Source organism: Cryptomeria japonica, unplaced genomic scaffold (assembly GCF_030272615.1).
Source record: "Cryptomeria japonica unplaced genomic scaffold, Sugi_1.0 HiC_scaffold_358, whole genome shotgun sequence".
Taxonomy (NCBI): domain Eukaryota; kingdom Viridiplantae; phylum Streptophyta; class Pinopsida; order Cupressales; family Cupressaceae; genus Cryptomeria; species Cryptomeria japonica.
Window position 1 is genome coordinate 65,001 of NW_026729180.1, and position 20,070 is coordinate 85,070.

Sequence of the window (20,070 nt, forward strand, 5' to 3'; positions counted from 1 at the left end):
AGATAGCAATCGAGGTGTGCGGTGGGAAGGGCCCAGCAGCCAGAATGCATGAAGCGACGGATGAAGCAGTGATGACAACCGGGCTGTGAGGAGAGGAGGGATGCAGCCAAGAAAGCAATCAGGGCTCGAGGCAAGGGATGCATCAAGGATAGCAATCATGTTGTGAGGCGAGATTCCAAAGGCTAAACGTGAGAGGCTGCAGGGTCGACTCAGAGAGGTCTATGCATGTGAGAGGCTGAAAGCAAGGTCGACTCGGAGCGGTCTATGCATCGGGCGCGCTTGGGGCGACTACCAGTGCCAACCCCTTATCCCGCGACGCGTCCGACAAAGAGAACGTTCCAAGGCGGCAGAGGAGGTTACCAGCCGAAGGATGCAGTAGCAATAACAGGTATAGTTCCGCGGCGGCCGAGAAGACTCACCGCATAGGAATCGGGATGCGAGGCGAGGGATGCGGCGGGAAGGCCCCGACGGCTAAACGGAAGAGGCTGCAGGGCCGCCTCGGAATGGTCCAAGCATCGGATGCGATTGGGACGACTACCAGTGCCAACCCCTTATCCCGCGATGCGTCCGATACACAGATAGTTCCAAGGCGGCCGAGGAGCCTCACCGCATATCAATCGGGGTGCGAGGCGAGGGATGGGGCGGGAAGGCCCCAACGGCTAGACGGAAGAGGCTTCAGGGCCACCTCGGAATGGTCCAAGCATCGGACGCGCTTGGGGCGACTGCCAGTGCCAACCCCTTATCCCGCGATGCGTCCGATACACAGATGGTTCCAAGGCGGCCGAGGAGCCTCACCGCATAGCAATCGGGGGTGCGAGGCGAGGGATGGGGCGGGAAGGCCCCAACGGCTAGACGGAAGAGGCTTCAGGGCCGCCTAGGAATGGTCCAAGCATCGGACACGCTTGGGGCGACTACCAGTGACAGCCCCCTATCCCGCGATGCGTCCGATACGAAGATGGTTCCAAGGCGGCCGAGGAGCCTCACCGCATAGCAATCGGGGTGCGAGGTGGGGGATGCGGCGAGATGGCCCCAACGGCTAGACGGAAGAGGCCACAGGGCCGCGTCGGAATAGTCCAAGCATCGGACGCGCTTGGGGCGACTACCAGTGACAACCCCTTATCCCGCGATGCGTCCGATACGAAGATAGTTCCAAGGCGGCCGAGGAGCCTCACCGCATAGCAATCGGGGTGCGAGGTGGGGGATGCGGCGAGATGGCCCCAACGGCTAGACGGAAGAGGCTGCAGGGCCGCCTCGGAATAGTCCAAGCATCGGACGCGCTTGGGGCCACTACCAGTGACAACCCCTTATCCCGCGATGCGTCCGATACGAAGATAGTTCCAAGGCGGCCGAAGAGCCTCACCGCATAGCAATCGGGGTGCGAGGTGGGGGATGCGGCGAGATGGCCCCAACGGCTAGACGGAAGAGGCCACAGGGCCGCCTCGGAATAGTCCAAGCATCGGACGCGCTTGGGGCGACTACCAGTGACAACCCCTTATCCCGCGATGCGTCCGATACGAAGATAGTTCCCAGGCGGCCGAGGAGCCTCACCGCATAGCAATCGGGGTGCGAGGCGAGGGATGCGGCGAGATGGCCCCAAAGGCTAGACGGAAGAGGCTGCAGGGCTGCCTCGGAATAGTCCAAGCATCGGACGCGCTTGGGGCGACTACCACTGCCAACCCCTTATCCCGCGATGCGTCCGATACACAGATAGTTCCGAGGCGGCCGAGGAGGTGGGGGATGCAGCGAGATGGCCCCAACGGCTAGACGGAAGAGGCTGCAGGGCCGCCTCGGAATAGTCCAAGCATCGGACGCGCTTGGGGCGACTACCAGTGACAACCCCTTATCCCGCGATGCGTCCGATACACAGATAGTTCCGAGGCGGCCAAGGAGCCTCACCGCATAGCAATCGTGGTGCGAGGTGGGGGATGCGGCGAGATGGCCCCAACGGCTAGACGGAAGAGGCTGCAGGGCCGCCTCGGAATGGTCCAAGCATCGGATGCGCTTGGGGCGACTACCACTGCCAACCCCTTATCCCGTGATGCGTCCGATACACAGATAGTTCCAAGGCGGCCGAGGAGCCTCACAGCATAGCAATCAGGGTGCGAGGCGAGGGATGCGGCGAGAAAGCCCCAACGGCTAGAGGGAAGAGGCTTCAGGTCCGCCTCGGAATGGTCCAAGCATCGGACGCGCTTGGGGCGACTACCAGTGACAACCCCTTATCCCGCGACGCGTCCGATACACAGATAGTTCCAAGGTGGCCGAGGAGCCTCACCGCATAGCAATCGGGGTGCGAGGCGAGTGATGCGGCGAGAAGGACCCAACGGCTACACGGAAGAGGCTTCGGGGCCGCCTCGGAATGGTCCAAGCATCGGACGCGCTTGGGGCGACTACCAGTGACAACCCCTTATCCCGCGACGCGTCCGATACACAGATAGTTCCAAGGCGGCCGAGGAGCCTCACCGCATAGCAATCGGGGTGCGAGGCGAGGGATGCGGCGAGAAGGACCCAACGGCTAGACGGAAGAGGCTTCGGGGCCGCCTCGGAATGGTCCAAGCATCGGACGCGCTTGGGGCGACTACCAGTGACAACCCCTTATCCCGCGACGCGTCCGATACACAGATAGTTCCAAGGCGGCCGAGGAGCCTCACCGCATAGCAATCGGGGTGCGAGGCGAGGGATGCGGCGAGAAGGACCCAACGGCTAGACGGAAGAGGCTTCGGGTCCGCCTCGGAATGGTCCAAGCATCGGACGCGCTTGGGGCGACTACCAGTGACAACCCCTTATCCCGCGACGCGTCCGATACACAGATAGTTCCAAGGCGGCCGAGGAGCCTCACCGCATAGCAATCGGGGTGCGAGGCGAGGGATGCGGCGAGAAGGACCCAACGGCTAGACGGAAGAGGCTTCGGGTCCGCCTCGGAATGGTCCAAGCATCGGACGCGCTTGGGGCGACTACCAGTGACAACCCCTTATCCCGCGACGCGTCCGATACACAGATAGTTCCAAGGCGGCCGAGGAGCCTCACCGCATAGCAATCGGGGTGCGAGGCGAGGGATGCGGCGAGAAGGACCCAACGGCTAGACGGAAGAGGCTTCGGGTCCGCCTCGGAATGGTCCAAGCATCGGACGCGCTTGGGGTGACTACCAGTGACAACCCCTTATCCCGCGACGCGTCCGATACACAGATAGTTCCGAGGCGGCCGAGGAGCCTCACCGCATAGCAATCGGGGTGCGAGGCGAAGGATGCGGCGAGAAGGACCCAACGGCTAGACGGAAGAGGCTTCGGGTCCGCCTCGGAATGGTCCAAGCATCGGACGCGCTTGGGGCGACTACCAGTGACAACCCCTTATCCCGCGACGCGTCCGATACACAGATAGTTCCAAGGCGGCCGAGGAGCCTCACCGCATAGCAATCGGGGTGCGAGGCGAGGGATGCGGCGAGAAGGACCCAACGGCTAGACGGAAGAGGCTTCAGGGCCGCCTCGGAATGGTCCAAGCATCGAACGCGCTTGGGGCGACTACCAGTGACAACCCCTTATCCCGCGACGCGTCCGATACACAGATAGTTCCGAGGCGGCCGAGGAGCCTCACCGCATAGCAATCGGGGTGCGAGGCGAGGGATGCGGCGAGAAGGACCCAACGGCTAGACGGAAGAGGCTTCAGGGCCGCCTCGGAATGGTCCAAGCATCGGACGCGCTTGGGGCGACTACCAGTGACAACCCCTTATCCCGCGACGCGTCCGATACACAGATAGTTCCGAGGCGGCCGAGGAGCCTCAACGCATAGCAATCGGGGTGCGAGGCGAGGGATGCGGCGAGAAGGACCCAACGGCTAGACGGAAGAGGCTTCAGGGCCGCCTCGGAATGGTCCAAGCATCGGACGCGCTTGGGGCGACTACCAATGACAACCCCTTATCCCGCGACGCGTCCGATACACAGATAGTTCCGAGGCGGCCGAGGAGCCTCACCGCATAGCAATCGGGGTGCGAGGCGAGGGATGCGGCGAGAAGGACCCAACGGCTAGACGGAAGAGGCTTCAGGGCCGCCTCGGAATGGTCCAAGCATCGGACGCGCTTGGGGCGACTACCAGTGACAACCCCTTATCCCGCGACGCGTCCGATACACAGATAGTTCCGAGGCGGCCGAGGAGCCTCACCGCATAGCAATCGGGGTGCGAGGCGAGGGATGCGGCGAGAAGGACCCAACGGCTAGACGGAAGAGGCTTCAGGGCCGCCTCGGAATGGTCCAAGCATCGGACGCGCTTGGGGCGACTACCGTTGCCAACCCCTTATCCCGCGATGCGTCTGATACACAGATAGTTCCGAGGCGGCCGAGGAGCCTCACCGCATAGCAATCGGGTTGCGAGGCAGATTATTGGGAAGGGAACCCCCTGGGATGCGGCTCAAGCAGTGCCCAAAGGGACTGGAATGCGGAATCACATCGAGAGACCCAAATGCTATACGAGGGCTCAAATCGAATTATCGATTTGGCCACGACATGGACGCATCGGAACGACTACCTTTGCCGAACCACTCGCAATTGCATTGCATCCATACCGAAACCAATGACATTTCCGTTAGAGCCCTCGCATAGCATTCGGGAATCTCGCATGCCCCTCTAAATCGACCAATGCTGGCGCTCAATGAAAATCCGAGCGCTACCACCGTTCGAGCGCCAGCATTGGTCGAGTTAGAGGGGCACGGGGGAGAATGCTCCAGTCAACACCTCCCCTATATAAGTTATTTGTCCGATCTCGCACAACCGTAGTCTGCCTCGTCGAATCAAACAACGGTCCCAGATTCGACTTCCGTTCCGTAGAGACCCAAAGCTAGATGGAGGCTCGCAAGAAAGAGAGTCGGCGCATAGCAATCGGGTTTCTCGAACGTTTAGGGACCGAGCTCACTTGCGGATAGGGCAAAATCCGCCAAGCAACCCAAAGCTAGACGGGGGGCTCGAATCGAATCGCCTAGGCGGCCACAACAACGACGTGTTGGATCGACTACCAGTGCCAAACCATTCAGCAAGACTAGTCTGTGTCGAGGCCGGATAGAGATTCTCAGAGAGCGCCCGCATAGCATTTAGGAGACCTGCCGCGTCCCTCACACTCGACAAATGGTGGTGCACGTTTATAAATCCGAGCGATCCCAACCCTTTCAAGCACCAACATCGGTCGAGATAGAGGGCACGGAGGGGGCTGCGTGAGACAACACAGTCCCCTATATAAGTTATTTGTCCGATTCTCACACATCCGAAGAATGGTCATCAAATCGGACAACAGCCCAAACTTCCGACTTCCGTCCCAGAAAGCCCAAGAGCTATCTAAACGTTCATGGCCGGAACTCGATCGCGGCTATACCAGTCCGCCAAGCAACCCAAAAGCTAGACTGGAGCTCTAGTCGAATCACCTCTGTGGCCATTGCAAGGACGTGTTGGAGCGACTACCATTGCCGAACCATTCCGCAGGTCGAGTCCATACCAAGGCCGCATAGAGATTCACGATGAGCTCCTGCATAGCAATCAGGAGACTTGCCGTGTCCATCACAATCGATAAATCCTGGTGCAAGATTTTTTGCATCCGAGCGCTCCAACCAGTCGTGCACCAGCATCAATCGACATAAACGGGCACGGGGGGAGGATGCTCGAGAACACTACCTCCCCTATATAAGTTATTTGTCCGATTCTCAAGCAGCCGAAGTCTGGTCATCGAATCGGGTCAAAGACCACAACTTCGACTTTACCCACAATGCAAGTCATCGAATCGAACATCGGCCCCCGAGTCGGACTCCATGCGTATGTCAGGTCATCGGACCCAAATTCGCCTTCCTGCGCATGGCGGGCCATCAATATCAACTCGGTCATCGGACCCAAACTCCGCCTTTTTGCGTATGGCACGCCTTCAAATCGGTCATCGGACCCAAATTCCGCCTTCCTGTGCATGGCGGGCCATCAACATCAACTCGGTCATCGGACCCAAATTCCGCCTTTCTGCGCATGGCACGCCATCAACTCGGTCATCGGACCCAAATTCCGCCTTCCTGCGCATGGCAGGTCATCGGACCACAAATTTCAGACCTCGCCAATATGCCTACGTATCGAATCGGTCATCGGACCCAACTTCCGACTTCATCCATACTGTAGGGTCTTTGAGGTTGGCGCGGTGCGCTCAACCCAGGGAGTCGACCCATCGAAGCATACACCTCCCCTATATAAGCTATTTGTCCGATTCCCACACCTGTGTAGTTTGCACCTCTGACCAGGACATCGACCCCAACTTCCGAACTCGACTGCAACGACGGCACCAGCGCCTTGGTGCGCACCTTGCGACGCACAGTCCCAACATTCGCCTTCCTGCACATGGCAGGTCATCGGACCCAAATTCCGACCTCGCGAGTATGCCTACATATCGAATCGGTCATCGGACCCAACTTCCGACTTCATCCATACCGTAGGGTCTTTGAGGTTGGCGCGGTGCGCTCAACCCGGGGAGTCGACCCAACGAAGCATACACCTCCCCTATATAAGCTATTTGTCCGATTCCCACACCTGTGTAGTTTGCACCTCCGATCAAGACATCGACCCCAACTTCCGAACTCGCCTCCAACGACCGAACCAGCGCCTTGGTGCGCACCTTGCAACGCACAGTGCCAACATTCGCCTTCCTGCACGTGGCAGGTCATCGGACCCAAATTCCGACCTCGCGAGTATGCCTACATATCGAATCGGTCATCGGACCCAACTTCCGACTTCATCCATACCGTAGGGTCTTTGAGGTTGGCGCGGTGCGCTCAACCCGGGGAGTCGACCCAACGAAGCATACACCTCCCCTATATAAGCTATTTGTCCGATTCCCACACCTGTGTAGCTTGCACCTCCGATCAGGACATCGACCCCAACTTCCGAACTCGACTAAAAAGACCGCACCAGCGCCTTGGTGTGCACCTTGCAACGCACAGTGTCAACATTCGCCTTCCTGCACATGGCAGGTCATCGGACCCAAATTCCGACCTCATGAGCATACCTACTAATCGAATCGGTCATCGGACCCAACTTCCGACTTCATCCATACCGTAGGGTCTTTGAGGTTGGCGCGGTGCGCTCAACCTGGGGAGTCGACCCATCGAAGCATACACCTCCCCTATATAAGCTATTTGTCCGATTCCGACACCTGTGTAGTTTGCACCTCCGCTCAGGACATCGACCCCAACTTCCGAACTCGCCTGCAACGACCGAACCAGCGCCTTGGTGCGCACCAAAAGTGCGCACTTTTGGAGGGCACTTTTCTGCGCTCCAAAGGTGCGCACTTTTGGAGGGCACTTTTTGGAGGGCACTTTTCTGCGCTCCAAAGGTGCGCACTTTTGGAGGGCACTTTTTGGAGGGCACTTTTCTGCGCTCCAAAGGTGCGCACTTTTGGAGGGCACTTTTTGGAGGGCACTTTTCTGCGCTCCAAAGGTGCGCACTTTTGGAGGGCACTTTTTGGAGGGCACTTTTCTGCGCTCCAAAGGTGCGCACTTTTGGAGGGCACTTTTTGGAGGGCACTTTTCTGCGCTCCAAAGGTGCGCACTTTTGGAGGGCACTTTTTGGAGGGCACTTTTCTGCGCTCCAAAGGTGCGCACTTTTGGAGGGCACTTTTTGGAGGGCACTTTTCTGCGCTCCAAAGGTGCGCACTTTTGGAGGGCACTTTTTGGAGGGCACTTTTCTGCGCTCCAAAGGTGCGCACTTTTGGAGGGCACTTTTTGGAGGGCACTTTTCTGCGCTCCAAAGGTGCGCACTTTTGGAGGGCACTTTTTGGAGGGCACTTTTCTGCGCTCCAAAGGTGCGCACTTTTGGAGGGCACTTTTGTGCACTCCAAAGGTGCGCACTTTTGGAGGGCACTTTTCCTGTGCTCCAAAGGTGCACACCTAGGTGAGCACCTTCGACCACACCTTGTAGCACACCAAACTCTGACTTTCGACTTCATCCGCAATGCAGGGTCTTTGAGGTTGGCGCAATGCGCACAACCAGGGGAGTCGACCCATCAAACCCAACACCTCCCCTATATAAGCTATTTGTCTGATTCTCATACATGCGTAGCCTGCAGGAGCAATTAGGACATCGACCCCAACTTTCGGCTTCTAAACGAAAACAAGGTCTTTGAGGTTGGTGTAATGCGAACAACTAGGGGAGTCAACCCATCAAACCCAACACCTCCCCTATATAAGCTATTTGTCTGATTCTCATACATGTGTAGTCTACAGGAGCAATTAGGACATCGACCCCAACTTTTGACTTCTTAACGAAAACAAGGTCTTTGAGGTTGACGTAATGCGCACAACCAGGGGAGTCGACCCATCAAACCCAACACCTCCCCTATATAAGCTATTTGTCCGATTCTCATACATGTGTAGCCTGCAGGAGCCATTAGGACATTGACCCCAACTTTTGACTTCTTAACGAAAACAAGGTCTTTGAGGTTGGCGTAATGCGCACAACCAAGGGAGTTGACCCATCAAACCCAACACCTCCCCTATATAAGCTATTTGTCTGATTCTCATACATGTGTAGCCTGCAACAACGATTAGGACATCCACCCCAACTTCTGAATTCGTCTGCGTTGACCGCACCAAAGGTGCACGCCTTGGTGCTCACCAAAATCCGACTTCCGACTTCTTCTGCTATGCGGGGTCTTTGAGGTTGGCGCAGTGCGCACAACCAGGGGAGTCAACCCACCGAATGCAACACCTCCCCTATATAAGCTATTTGTCTGATTCTCATACATGCGTAGACTGCAGCAATGATTAGGACATCCACCCCAACTTTTGACTTCTTAAACAAGACAGGGTCTTTGAAGTTGGTGCAGTGCACACAACCAGGGGAGTCGACCCATCAAACGCAACACCTCCCCTATATAAAGCTATTTGTCCGATTCTCATACGTGTAGTCTGCAGCAGCGATTAGGACATCGACCCCAACTTCCGAATTCGTTTGCATTGACCGCACCAAAGGTGCACGCCTTGGTGTGCACCCTGGAGTGCACTTTGGTGCTCACCTCGGTGCACACTTTGGTGTGCACCTCGGTGTGCACCAAAGGTGCGCACCTTGGAGCGCACCAAAGGTGTACACTTTGGAGCGCACCACATAGGGTCTTTGAGAGGTTGGCGCAGTGCGCACACCAAGGTGGGTGTTGAGGTGCGTGCCGAGGTGGGTGGGTGCTAGGGTGCGCTCCATGGTGGGTGCCAGGGTGGGTGCGTGCTAGGGTGGATTCCAAAGAGGGTCATAGGGTGGGTGCCAAGGTGGGTTGGTGATATAGTGGGTTCAAAGGTGGGTACTAGGGTGGGTTCCAAGGTGGGTCACAAGTTGGGTGCCAGGATGCGTGGGTGTTAGGTTGGGTGCCAAGGTGGGCTCCTGCGTGGGTGGGTGCTAGGGTGGGTTTCAAGGTGGACGCGAGGGCGGGTGCCAAGGTGGGTAACAAGTTGGGTGTTAGGATGGGTGAGTGCTAGAGTGGGTGCCAAGGTGGGTGGGTGCTAAGGTGGATGCCAAGGTGGTTCACAGGGTGGGTGGGTTCTAGGGTGAGTTCCAAGGTGGGTCACAGGTTCAGTGCTAGGGTGGGTGTCAAGGCGGGTGTCGAGGTGCCTGGGTGCTAGGGTGTGGATGCCAATGTGGGTCATAGGGTGGGTACTAGGGTGGGCTGCAATGTGGGTGCCAAGGTGGGTAACATGCTCGGTGGGTTCTAAATTGGGTGCCAGGGTGGGTGTGCACCCACCTTGCCCGAGGTGGGTGCCAAGGTGCCAGTGTGGGTGGGTGCTAAGGTGGATGCCAAGGTGGGTGAGAAGGTGGGTGATAGGTTGAGTGGTAGGATGGGTGGGTGCCAAGATGGGTCACAGGGTGGGTGCAAGGGTGGGTAGGTGCTAGGGTTGGTGTCAGGGTGGGTGGGTGCTAGGTTGGGTTCCAAGGTGGGTGCGAGGGTGAGTGTCAAGGTGGGTCACAGGTTAGGTGCTAGGATGGGTGAGTGCTAGGGTGCAAAGGTGCCAGGGTGGGTGCTAGGATGGGTCGATGCTAGGGTGAGTGGCAAGGTGGGTCCACAAGTGTCAAGGTGGGTGCCGAGGTGGGTGCCAAGTCGGCGACTGCTATGGTGGATGCCAAGGTGGGTCACGGGGTGGGTGCCAAGTTGCTAGGTTGGGTTCCAAGGTGGGTGCCAACGTGGGTGCTAGGGTGCGTGGGTTAAAGGGTGTGTCACAACGTGGGTGCCAGGATGGGTGCGCACCCACACTGGCCAAGACGGGTGCGGGTGCAAGGTTGGGTTCCAAGCCCGGTCACAGGCTGGGTGCTAGGATGGGTGGGTGCCAAGGTGGGCACCAGGGTGGGTGCACCCACCCTGGCCAAGGTGGGTCACGGGGTGGGTCCTAGGGTGGGTAACGGGGTGGGTACTAAGGTGCGTGCCAAGGTGGGTCATAGGGTGGGTGCCAAGGTGGGCACCAGGGTGGGTGTGCACCAACCCTAGCCAGGGTAGGTCACGGGGTGGTTGTCGGGGTGGGCGTCAAGGAGCCAAGGTGGGTGGCAAGTAGCCAAGTTGCGTGCCAAGGTGGGTGTCGGGGTGGGTGCCAAGGATCCAAGGTGGGTGCCAAGGAACCAAGGTGGGTGTCTGGGTGGGTGCCGAGGTGGGAGCCAGGGTGGGTCCCAAGGTGAGTGCAAAGGTGGGTGCCAGGGTCAAGGTGAGTGCCAATGTGGGTTCCAAGGTGCCAGGGTCAGGGTGAGTGCCAATGTGGGTTCAAAGGTGCTAAGTTGGGTGCGAGGTTGGGTGCGAGGGTGGGTGGGTGCCAAGGTGTGCTAGGTGGAAGCCCGGGTGGGTCGGCATCCCATGGGTGTCGAGTTGGGTGCCTGATGGGTGCTTCTTGTCAAGTTTTAGTCGTCGGGACTCATTTCGAGCCTTAGAGGTCGTTTCTTGTCCGGTTGCCCTGTCTTCGACCTGGGAACCCAATTTTGGTCCTCGGGTCCCATTTTTTTTTGTCTCGCATCCCACTTTTGGCCTGTGGCCTTTTCGGGGTCGATTCTCGTTTTGGGCATCAGAGCATGTTTCTTCTCCTAAAACCCAATATTTGTTTATTAAGTCTCGGAACACATTTTTGTTCTCGTGGACCCATCATGGGTCTTGGAACGCATTTGTGGTCCTTGGGTCCCATTTTGCATCCCGAAACTTGTGTTTTGGTGCTTGATCCCTATTTTGGGTGCCCACCTTGCACCAAGTGCGCACCCGGGGCAAACCGAGCGCCTTGGTGCACCGGGGCAAGATCGAGCGTGCACCCGAGGCGCCCCGAACATGCACCAAGGTGCACTCGGCCCACATGTGAGCGCAGGTCGTTGCGCCCGAGGTGGTGTGTGGGCACCGCGTTGCAGACGGGACACTGCACGCACACGACGCCCCCTCCAGGTGCACGCACGTAGGCCGGGCCGGGTGCACACCCGACGCCCTAGCAAGGTGCGCGCACCCGGGCAGGGCTCACACTTGGCGAACGGGGCGCACTTCGCGAGGGAGGGTGTGCACCTCGACGGGGGTGGGTGGCCGGGGTGGATTCGCACGTGGGTCGCGGTTTGCTAAGTACACACTGCGACAAGCTCATAACGGGTGCGATCATACCAGCATTAGTGCACCGGATCCCATCAGAACTCCGCAGTTAAGCGCGCTTGGGCCGGAGTAGTACTGGGATGGGTGACCTCCCGGGAAGTCCCGGTGTTGCACCCTTTTTTAGTTTTTCGCCGGGCGTCGCAATGCTATTTGAATAAACCTTTTGCCCGTTTGCGTTCTCGTCGGGGCCGGGCCGGGCCGGGGTGCGCTGCCCGCACTACCGCGCGCGCGGGGGGCGACACCGAGCGCGCACCCGAGGCACCCCGAGCACACAGGCCACGGTGCAACCCGGGCGTTGTGCGCGCACCCCGGTGCGCCCGAGGTGCTGCGCGCGCACCCAGGTGAAATCGGTGTGCACCTCGGCCAGTGCGCGCTCGGTCGAGTCGCGCACGTTGGCCAAGGTGCACGGTGATGTTTCTTACTCTAAGGTTCCGCACCAGACGCCCGGGACAGGTGAGCGAAGCTGGGCGGGGCCGGGTGCGCGGCCGGGGCAGGTGCACGCAGCTGGAGAGAGCTTTGGAGCACACTTCGGAGCGCACCAATGATGCGCTCCATTCAAAAGTTTCCTGAAAAGGCAAAAAAAGTTGAGATTATAGAATTTCCCACTTGAGAGATTGTAAAAAAAAAAAATTTAAAATGAAGGAAACGCGGGTGCCAAGGTGTGCGCAGCCCAGCCAAGGTGTGCGCACCAAGGCGCCCACCCTGGCGAAGGTGCACGCAAGGTGCGCACCCGAGGCAAACCGGACAATTAACCCAACTTTCGACTTCGCGCGCACCTTGGAGCGCACTTCGGAGCGCTCCTTGGTGCGCACCAATCTTGGGCACCTCGGAGTGCACCATGGCGCCCACCAAGGTGCGCACCCGGGGCAAACCGAGCTCCGACTTCGTGCGCACCTTGGAGCGCACGAAAGGTGCGCACCATGGCGCCCACCAAGGTGCGCAGCCCAGCCAAGGCGTGCGCATCAAGGTGCGCACCCTGGCGAAGGTGCGCACCCGGGGCAAACCGAGCTCCGACTTCGTGCGCACCTTGGAGCGCACAAAAGGTGCGCAACCCAGCCAAGGTGTGCGCACCCCGGTCAAACCGAGCTCCGAATCGTGCGCACCAGAGGTGCACGCCATCGTGCGCACCTTGGAGCACACTTCGGAGCCCTCCTTGGTGCGCGCCGATGTTGCGCACCTCGGAGCGCACCCGGGGAAAACAATGCAATTAACCCGACTTTCGACTTCGTGGGCACCTCGGAGCGCTCTCGGGTTCGCACCTCGGAGCACACCGAGGTGCGCACCTTTGATGCGCTGCCTTCACCAATTTCCAGAAAAGGCAAGAAAACATTGAGAAGGTGTGCACACCGAGGTGCCCACCCTGGCGAAGGTGCACGCGAGGTGCGCACCCGGGGCAAACCGGGCTCCGACTTCGTGCACGCCGCACCTTGGAGCACACTTCGGAGCGCTCCTTGGTGCGCACCAGGGCGCGCAACCCAGCCGAGGTGCCCACCCCGGCGAAGGTGCACGCGAGGTGCGCACCCGGGGCAAACCGGGCTCCGACTTCGTGCACGCCATGGTGCCCACCGCGGCGAAGGTGCACGCGAGGTGCGCACCCGGGGCAAACCGGGCTCCGACTTCGTGCACGCCGCACCTTGGAGCACACTTCGGAGCGCTCCTTGGTGCGCACCATGGTGCCCACCAGGGCGCGCAACCCCGCCGAAGGTGCACGCGAGGTGCGCACCCGGGGCAAACCGGGCTCCGACTTCGTGCACGCCGCACCTTGGAGCACACTTCGGAGCGCTCCTTGGTGCGCACCATGGTGCCCACCAGGGCGCGCAACCCCGCCGAAGGTGCACGCGAGGTGCGCACCCGGGGCAAACCGGGCTCCGACTTCGTGCACGCCATGGTGCGCACCGCGGCGAAGGTGCGCACCCGGGGCAAACCGGGCTCCGACTTCGTGCACGCCGCACCTTGGAGCACACTTCGGAGCGCTCCTTGGTGCGCACCAGGGCGCGCAACCCAGCCGAGGTGCCCACCCCGGCGAAGGTGCACGCGAGGTGCGTACCCGGGGCAAACCGGGCTCCGACTTCGTGCACGCCGCACCTTGGAGCACACTTCGGAGCGCTCCTTGGTGCGCACCATGGTGCCCACCAGGCCGCGCAACCCAGCCAAGGTGTGCGCACCAAGGTGCACGCGAGGTGCGCACCCGGGGCAAACCGGGGTCCGACTTCGTGCACGCCGCACCTTGGAGCACACATCGGGGCGCTCCCGGGTTCGCACCGGCGTTGCGCACCGTGGTGGGCACCTCGGAGCACACCAAGGTGGGCAGCGAGGTGCGCACCTTTGATGCGATGCCTTCACTAATTTCCATAAAAGGCAAAAAAAAAACGAGATTTTAAAATTTCCGTTTTGAAAGATAGTGAGAAAAAGGGAATGCTGGTGCCATCTTGAGCCCGCCCTGGTGCGCAGCCCAGCCAAGGTGTGCGCACCAAGGTGCCCACCCTGGCGAAGGTGCGCGCCCGGGCAATTAATCCAACTTCCAACTTCGCGCGCGCCAGGGTGGGAGCGCACCCAACAACCGGGCCTGGGAAGAGCCAATGCGAGAAACCCCACCAAACGCTCTGACAAAAAAAGAGGGGGCGCTCCAGTAACCCCGCTTCGGAGCGCACCCTGGGCAAACCCAGCCAAGGTGCCCACCCCGGCCAAGGTGCAGGCGAGGTGCGCACCCGGGGCAAACCGGGCTCCGACAACGTGCACGCCGCACCTTGGAGCACACTTCGTAGCGCTCCCGGGTGCGCACCTCAGAGCACACCAAGGTGGGCAGCGAGGTGCGCACCTTTGATGCGCTGCCTTCACTAATTTCCAGAAAAGGCAAAAAAAAAAGGAGATTTTAAAATTTCCGTTTTGAAAGATAGTGAAAAAAACGGAACGCGCGTGCCATCTTGAGCCCGCCCTGGTGCGCAGCCCAGGTAAGGTGCCCACCCTGGCAAAGGTGCGCACCCGGGCAATTAACCCTACTTCCGACTTCGTGCGCGCCAGGGTGGCAACCGGGCCTCGGAAGAGCCAATGCGAGAAACCCCACCAAACGCTCCGACAAAAAAAGAGGCGGCGCTCCAATAACCCCGCTTCGGAGCGCAGCCGGGGCAAACCCAGCCAAGGTGCCCACCCCGACGAAGGTGCACGCGAGGTGCGCACCCGGGGCAAACCGGGCTCCGACAACGTGCACGCAGCACCTTGGAGCACACTTCGAAGCACTCCCGGGTGCCCACCGGCGTTGCGCACCGTGGTGGGCAGCGAGGTGCGCACCTTTGATGCGCTGCCTTCACTAATTTCCAGAAAAAGGCAAAAAAAAATGAGATTTTAAAATTTCCGTTTTGAAAGATAGTGAAAAAAAAGGAACGCGGGTGCCATCTTGAGCCCGCCCTGGTGCGCAGCCCAGGCAAGGCATGCGCACCAAGGTGCCCACCCGAGGTGCACACCCGGGGCAAACCGGGCTCCGACTTCGTGCAGGCCGCACCTTGGAGCACACTTCGGAGCGCTCCTTGGTGCGCACCATGGTGCCCACCAGGGCGCGCAACCCAGCCAAGGTCTGCACACCAAGGTGCCCACCCCGGCGAAGGTGCACGCGAGGTGCGCACCCGGGGCAAACCGGGCTCCGACTTCGTGCACGCCATGGTGCCCACCGCGGCGAAGGTGCACGCGAGGTGCGCACCCGGGGCAAACCGGGCTCCGACTTCGTGCACGCCGCACCTTGGAGCACACTTCGGAGCGCTCCTTGGTGCGCACCATGGTGCCCACCAGGGCGCGCAACCCAGCCAAGGTGTGCGCACCAAGGTGCACGCGAGGTGCGCACCCGGGGCAAACCGGGGTCCGACTTCGTGCACGCCGCACCTTGGAGCACACATCGGAGCGCTCCCAGGTGCACCAGCGTTGCGCACCTTTGATGCGCTGCCTTCACTAATTTCCAGAAAAGGCAAAAAAAAACGAGATTTTAAAATTTCCGTTCTGAAAGATAGTGAAAAAAACGGAACGCGGGTGCCATCTTGAGCCCTTCCTGGTGCGCAGCCCAGGCAAGTTGTGCGCACCAAGGTGCCCACCCTGGCGGAGGTGCGCGCCCGGGGCAATCCGGGCTCCGACTTCGTGCACTGCATGGTGCCCACCAAGGCGCGCAACCCAGCCAAGGTGCCCACCGCAGCGAAGGTGCACGCGAGGTGCGCACCCGAGGTGCACACCCGGGGCAAACCGGGCTCCGACTTCGTGCACGCCGCACCTTGGAGCACACTTCAGAGCGCTCCTTGGTGCGCACCAAGGCGCGCAACCCAGCCGAGGTGCCCACCCCGGCGAAGGTGCACGCGAGGTGCGCACCCGGGGCAAACCGGGCTCCGACTTCGTGCACGCCATGGTGCCCACCGCGGCGAAGGTGCGCACCCGGGGCAAACCGGGCTCCGACTTCGTGCACGCCGCACCTTGGAGCACACTTCGGAGCGCTCCTTGGTGCGCACCATGGTGCCCACCAGGCCGCGCAACCCAGCCAAGGTGTGCGCACCAAGGTGCACGCGAGGTGCGCACCCGGGGCAAACCGGGGTCCGACTTCGTGCACGCCGCACCTTGGAGCACACATCGGGGCGCTCCCGGGTTCGCACCGGCGTTGCGCACCGTGGTGGGCACCTCGGAGCACACCAAGGTGGGCAGCGAGGTGCGCACCTTTGATGCGATGCCTTCACTAATTTCCATAAAAGGCAAAAAAAAAAACGAGATTTTAAAATTTCCGTTTTGAAAGATAGTGAGAAAAAGGGAATGCTGGTGCCATCTTGAGCCCGCCCTGGTGCGCAGCCCAGCCAAGGTTTGCGCACCAAGGTGCCCACCCTGGCGAAGGTGCGCGCCCGGGCAATTAACCCAACTTCCAACTTCGCGCGCGCCAGGGTGGGAGCGCACCCAACAACCGGGCCTGGGAAGAGCCAATGCGAGAAACCCCACCAAACTCTCTGACAAAAAAAGAGGGGGCGCTCCAGTAACCCCGCTTCGGAGCGCACCCTGGGCAAACCCAGCCAAGGTGCCCACCCCGGCCAAGGTGCAGGCGAGGTGCGCACCCGGGGCAAACCGGGCTCCGACAACGTGCACGCCGCACCTTGGAGCACACTTCGTAGCGCTCCCGGGTGCGCACCTCAGAGCACACCAAGGTGGGCAGCGAGGTGCGCACCTTTGATGCGCTGCCTTCACTAATTTCCAGAAAAGGCAAAAAAAAAAGGAGATTTTAAAATTTCCGTTTTGAAAGATAGTGAAAAAAACGGAACGCGCGTGCCATCTTGAGCCCGCCCTGGTGCGCAGCCCAGGTAAGGTGCCACCCTGGCAAAGGTGCGCACCCGGGCAATTAACCCTACTTCCGACTTCGTGCGCGCCAGGGTGGCAACCGGGCCTCGGAAGAGCCAATGCGAGAAACCCCACCAAACGCTCCGACAAAAAAAGAGGCGGCGCTCCAATAACCCCGCTTCGGAGCGCAGCCGGGGCAAACCAAGCCAAGGTGCCCACCCCGACGAAGGTGCACGCGAGGTGCGCACCCGGGGCAAACCGGGCTCCGACAACGTGCACGCAGCACCTTGGAGCACACTTCGAAGCACTCCCGGGTGCCCACCGGCGTTGCGCACCGTGGTGGGCAGCGAGGTGCGCACCTTTGATGCGCTGCCTTCACTAATTTCCAGAAAAAGGCAAAAAAAAATGAGATTTTAAAATTTCCGTTTTGAAAGATAGTGAAAAAAAAGGAACGCGGGTGCCATCTTGAGCCCGCCCTGGTGCGCAGCCCAGGCAAGGCATGCGCACCAAGGTGCCCACCCGAGGTGCACACCCGGGGCAAACCGGGCTCCGACTTCGTGCAGGCCGCACCTTGGAGCACACTTCGGAGCGCTCCTTGGTGCGCACCATGGTGCCCACCAGGGCGCACCCGAGGCAAACCGGGCTCCGACTTCGTGCACGCCGCACCTTGGAGCACACATCGGAGCGCTCCCAGGTTCGCACCAGCGTTGCGCACCTTTGATGCGCTGCCTTCACTAATTTCCAGAAAAGGCAAAAAAAAACGATATTTTAAAATTTCCGTTCTGAAAGATAGTGAAAAAAACGGAACGCGGGTGCCATCTTGAGCCCTTCCTGATGCGCAGCCCAGGCAAGTTGTGCGCACCAAGGTGCCCACCCTGGCGGAGGTGCGCGCCCGGGGCAAACCGGGCTCCGACTTCGTGCACTGCATGGTGCCCACCAAGGCGCGCAACCCAGCCAAGGTGCCCACCGCAGCGAAGGTGCACGCGAGGTGCGCACCCGAGGTGCACACCCGGGGCAAACCGGGCTCCGACTTCGTGCACGCCGCACCTTGGAGCACACTTCAGAGCGCTCCTTGGTACGCACCAGGGCGCGCAACCCAGCCAAGGTGCTCACCCCGGCGAAGGTGCACGCGAGGTGCGCACCCGGGGCAAACCGGGCTCGGACTTCGTGCACGCCGCACCTTGGAGCACACATCGGAGCGCTCCCGGGTTCGCACCAGCATTGCGCACCTTTGATGCGCTGCCTTCACTAATTTCCAGAAAAGGCAAAAAAAAGAAAAAAATGAGATTTTAAAATTTCCGTTTTGAAAGATAGTGAAAAAAACGGAACGCGGGTGCCATCTTGAGCCCGCCCTGGTGTGCAGCCCAGGCAAGTTGTGCGCACCAAGGCACCCACCCTGGCCAAGGTGGGTCACGGGGTGGGTCCTAGGGTGGGTAACGGGGTGGGTACTAAGGTGCGTGCCAAGGTGGGTCATAGGGTGGGTGCCAAGGTGGGCACCAGGGTGGGTGTGCACCAACCCTAGCCAGGGTAGGTCACGGGGTGGTTGTCGGGGTGGGCGTCAAGGAGCCAAGGTGGGTGGCAAGTAGCCAAGTTGCGTGCCAAGGTGGGTGTCGGGGTGGGTGCCAAGGATCCAAGGTGGGTGCCAAGGAACCAAGGTGGGTGTCTGGGTGGGTGCCGAGGTGGGAGCCAGGGTGGGTCCCAAGGTGAGTGCAAAGGTGGGTGCCAGGGTCAAGGTGAGTGCCAATGTGGGTTCCAAGGTGCCAGGGTCAGGGTGAGTGCCAATGTGGGTTCAAAGGTGCTAAGTTGGGTGCGAGGTTGGGTGCGAGGGTGGGTGGGTGCCAAGGTGTGCTAGGTGGAAGCCCGGGTGGGTCGGCATCCCATGGGTGTCGAGTTGGGTGCCTGATGGGTGCTTCTTGTCAAGTTTTAGTCGTCGGGACTCATTTCGAGCCTTAGAGGTCGTTTCTTGTCCGGTTGCCCTGTCTTCGACCTGGGAACCCAATTTTGGTCCTCGGGTCCCATTTTTTTTTGTCTCGCATCCCACTTTTGGCCTGTGGCCTTTTCGGGGTCGATTCTCGTTTTGGGCATCAGAGCATGTTTCTTCTCCTAAAACCCAATATTTGTTTATTAAGTCTCGGAACACATTTTTGTTCTCGTGGACCCATCATGGGTCTTGGAACGCATTTGTGGTCCTTGGGTCCCATTTTGCATCCCGAAACTTGTGTTTTGGTGCTTGATCCCTATTTTGGGTGCCCACCTTGCACCAAGTGCGCACCCGGGGCAAACCGAGCGCCTTGGTGCACCGGGGCAAGATCGAGCGTGCACCCGAGGCGCCCCGAACATGCACCAAGGTGCACTCGGCCCACATGTGAGCGCAGGTCGTTGCGCCCGAGGTGGTGTGTGGGCACCGCGTTGCAGACGGGACACTGCACGCACACGACGCCCCCTACAGGTGCACGCACGTAGGCCGGGCCGGGTGCACACCCGACGCCCTAGCAAGGTGCGCGCACCCGGGCAGGGCTCACACTTGGCGAACGGGGCGCACTTCGCGAGGGAGGGTGTGCACCTCGACGGGGGTGGGTGGCCGGGGTGGATTCGCACGTGGGTCGCGGTTTGCTAAGTACACACTGCGACAAGCTCATAACGGGTGCGATCATACCAGCGTTAGTGCACCGGATCCCATCAGAACTCCGCAGTTAAGCGCGCTTGGGCCGGAGTAGTACTGGGATGGGTGACCTCCCGGGAAGTCCCGGTGTTGCACCCTTTTTTAGTTTTTCGCCGGGCATCGCAATGCTATTTGAATAAACCTTTTGCCCGTTTGCGTTCTCGTCGGGGCCGGGCCGGGCCGGGGTGCGCTGCCCGCACTACCGCGCGCGCGGGGGGCGACACCGAGCGCGCACCCGAGGCGCCCCGAGCACACAGGCCACGGTGCAACCCGGGCGTTGTGCGCGCACCCCGGTGCGCCCGAGGTGCTGCGCGCGCACCCAGGTGAAATCGGTGTGCACCTCGGCCAGTGCGCGCTCGGTCGAGTCGCGCACGTTGGCCAAGGTGCACGGTGATGTTTCTTACTCTAAGGTTCCGCACCAGACGCCCGGGACAGGTGAGCGAAGCTGGGCGGGGCCGGGTGCGCGGCCGGGGCAGGTGCACGCAGCTGGAGAGAGCTTTGGAGCACACTTCGGAGCGCAC

The 20,070-nt window shown here is 60.4% G+C and overlaps 2 non-coding genes across 2 annotated transcripts; both read left to right on the forward strand.

Annotated features, from left to right (window-relative positions):
* The first annotated feature begins 11,593 nt into the window (after window positions 1–11,593).
* LOC131870933 (5S ribosomal RNA) lies at window positions 11,594–11,712 on the forward strand. The gene has a single exon (XR_009369234.1). It is a non-coding gene; the product is annotated as a 5S ribosomal RNA (ribosomal RNA).
* Window positions 11,713–19,529: 7,817 nt separating this feature from the next.
* LOC131870938 (5S ribosomal RNA) lies at window positions 19,530–19,648 on the forward strand. Its single transcript, XR_009369239.1, has one exon. It is a non-coding gene; the product is annotated as a 5S ribosomal RNA (ribosomal RNA).
* Window positions 19,649–20,070: the final 422 nt, after the last annotated feature.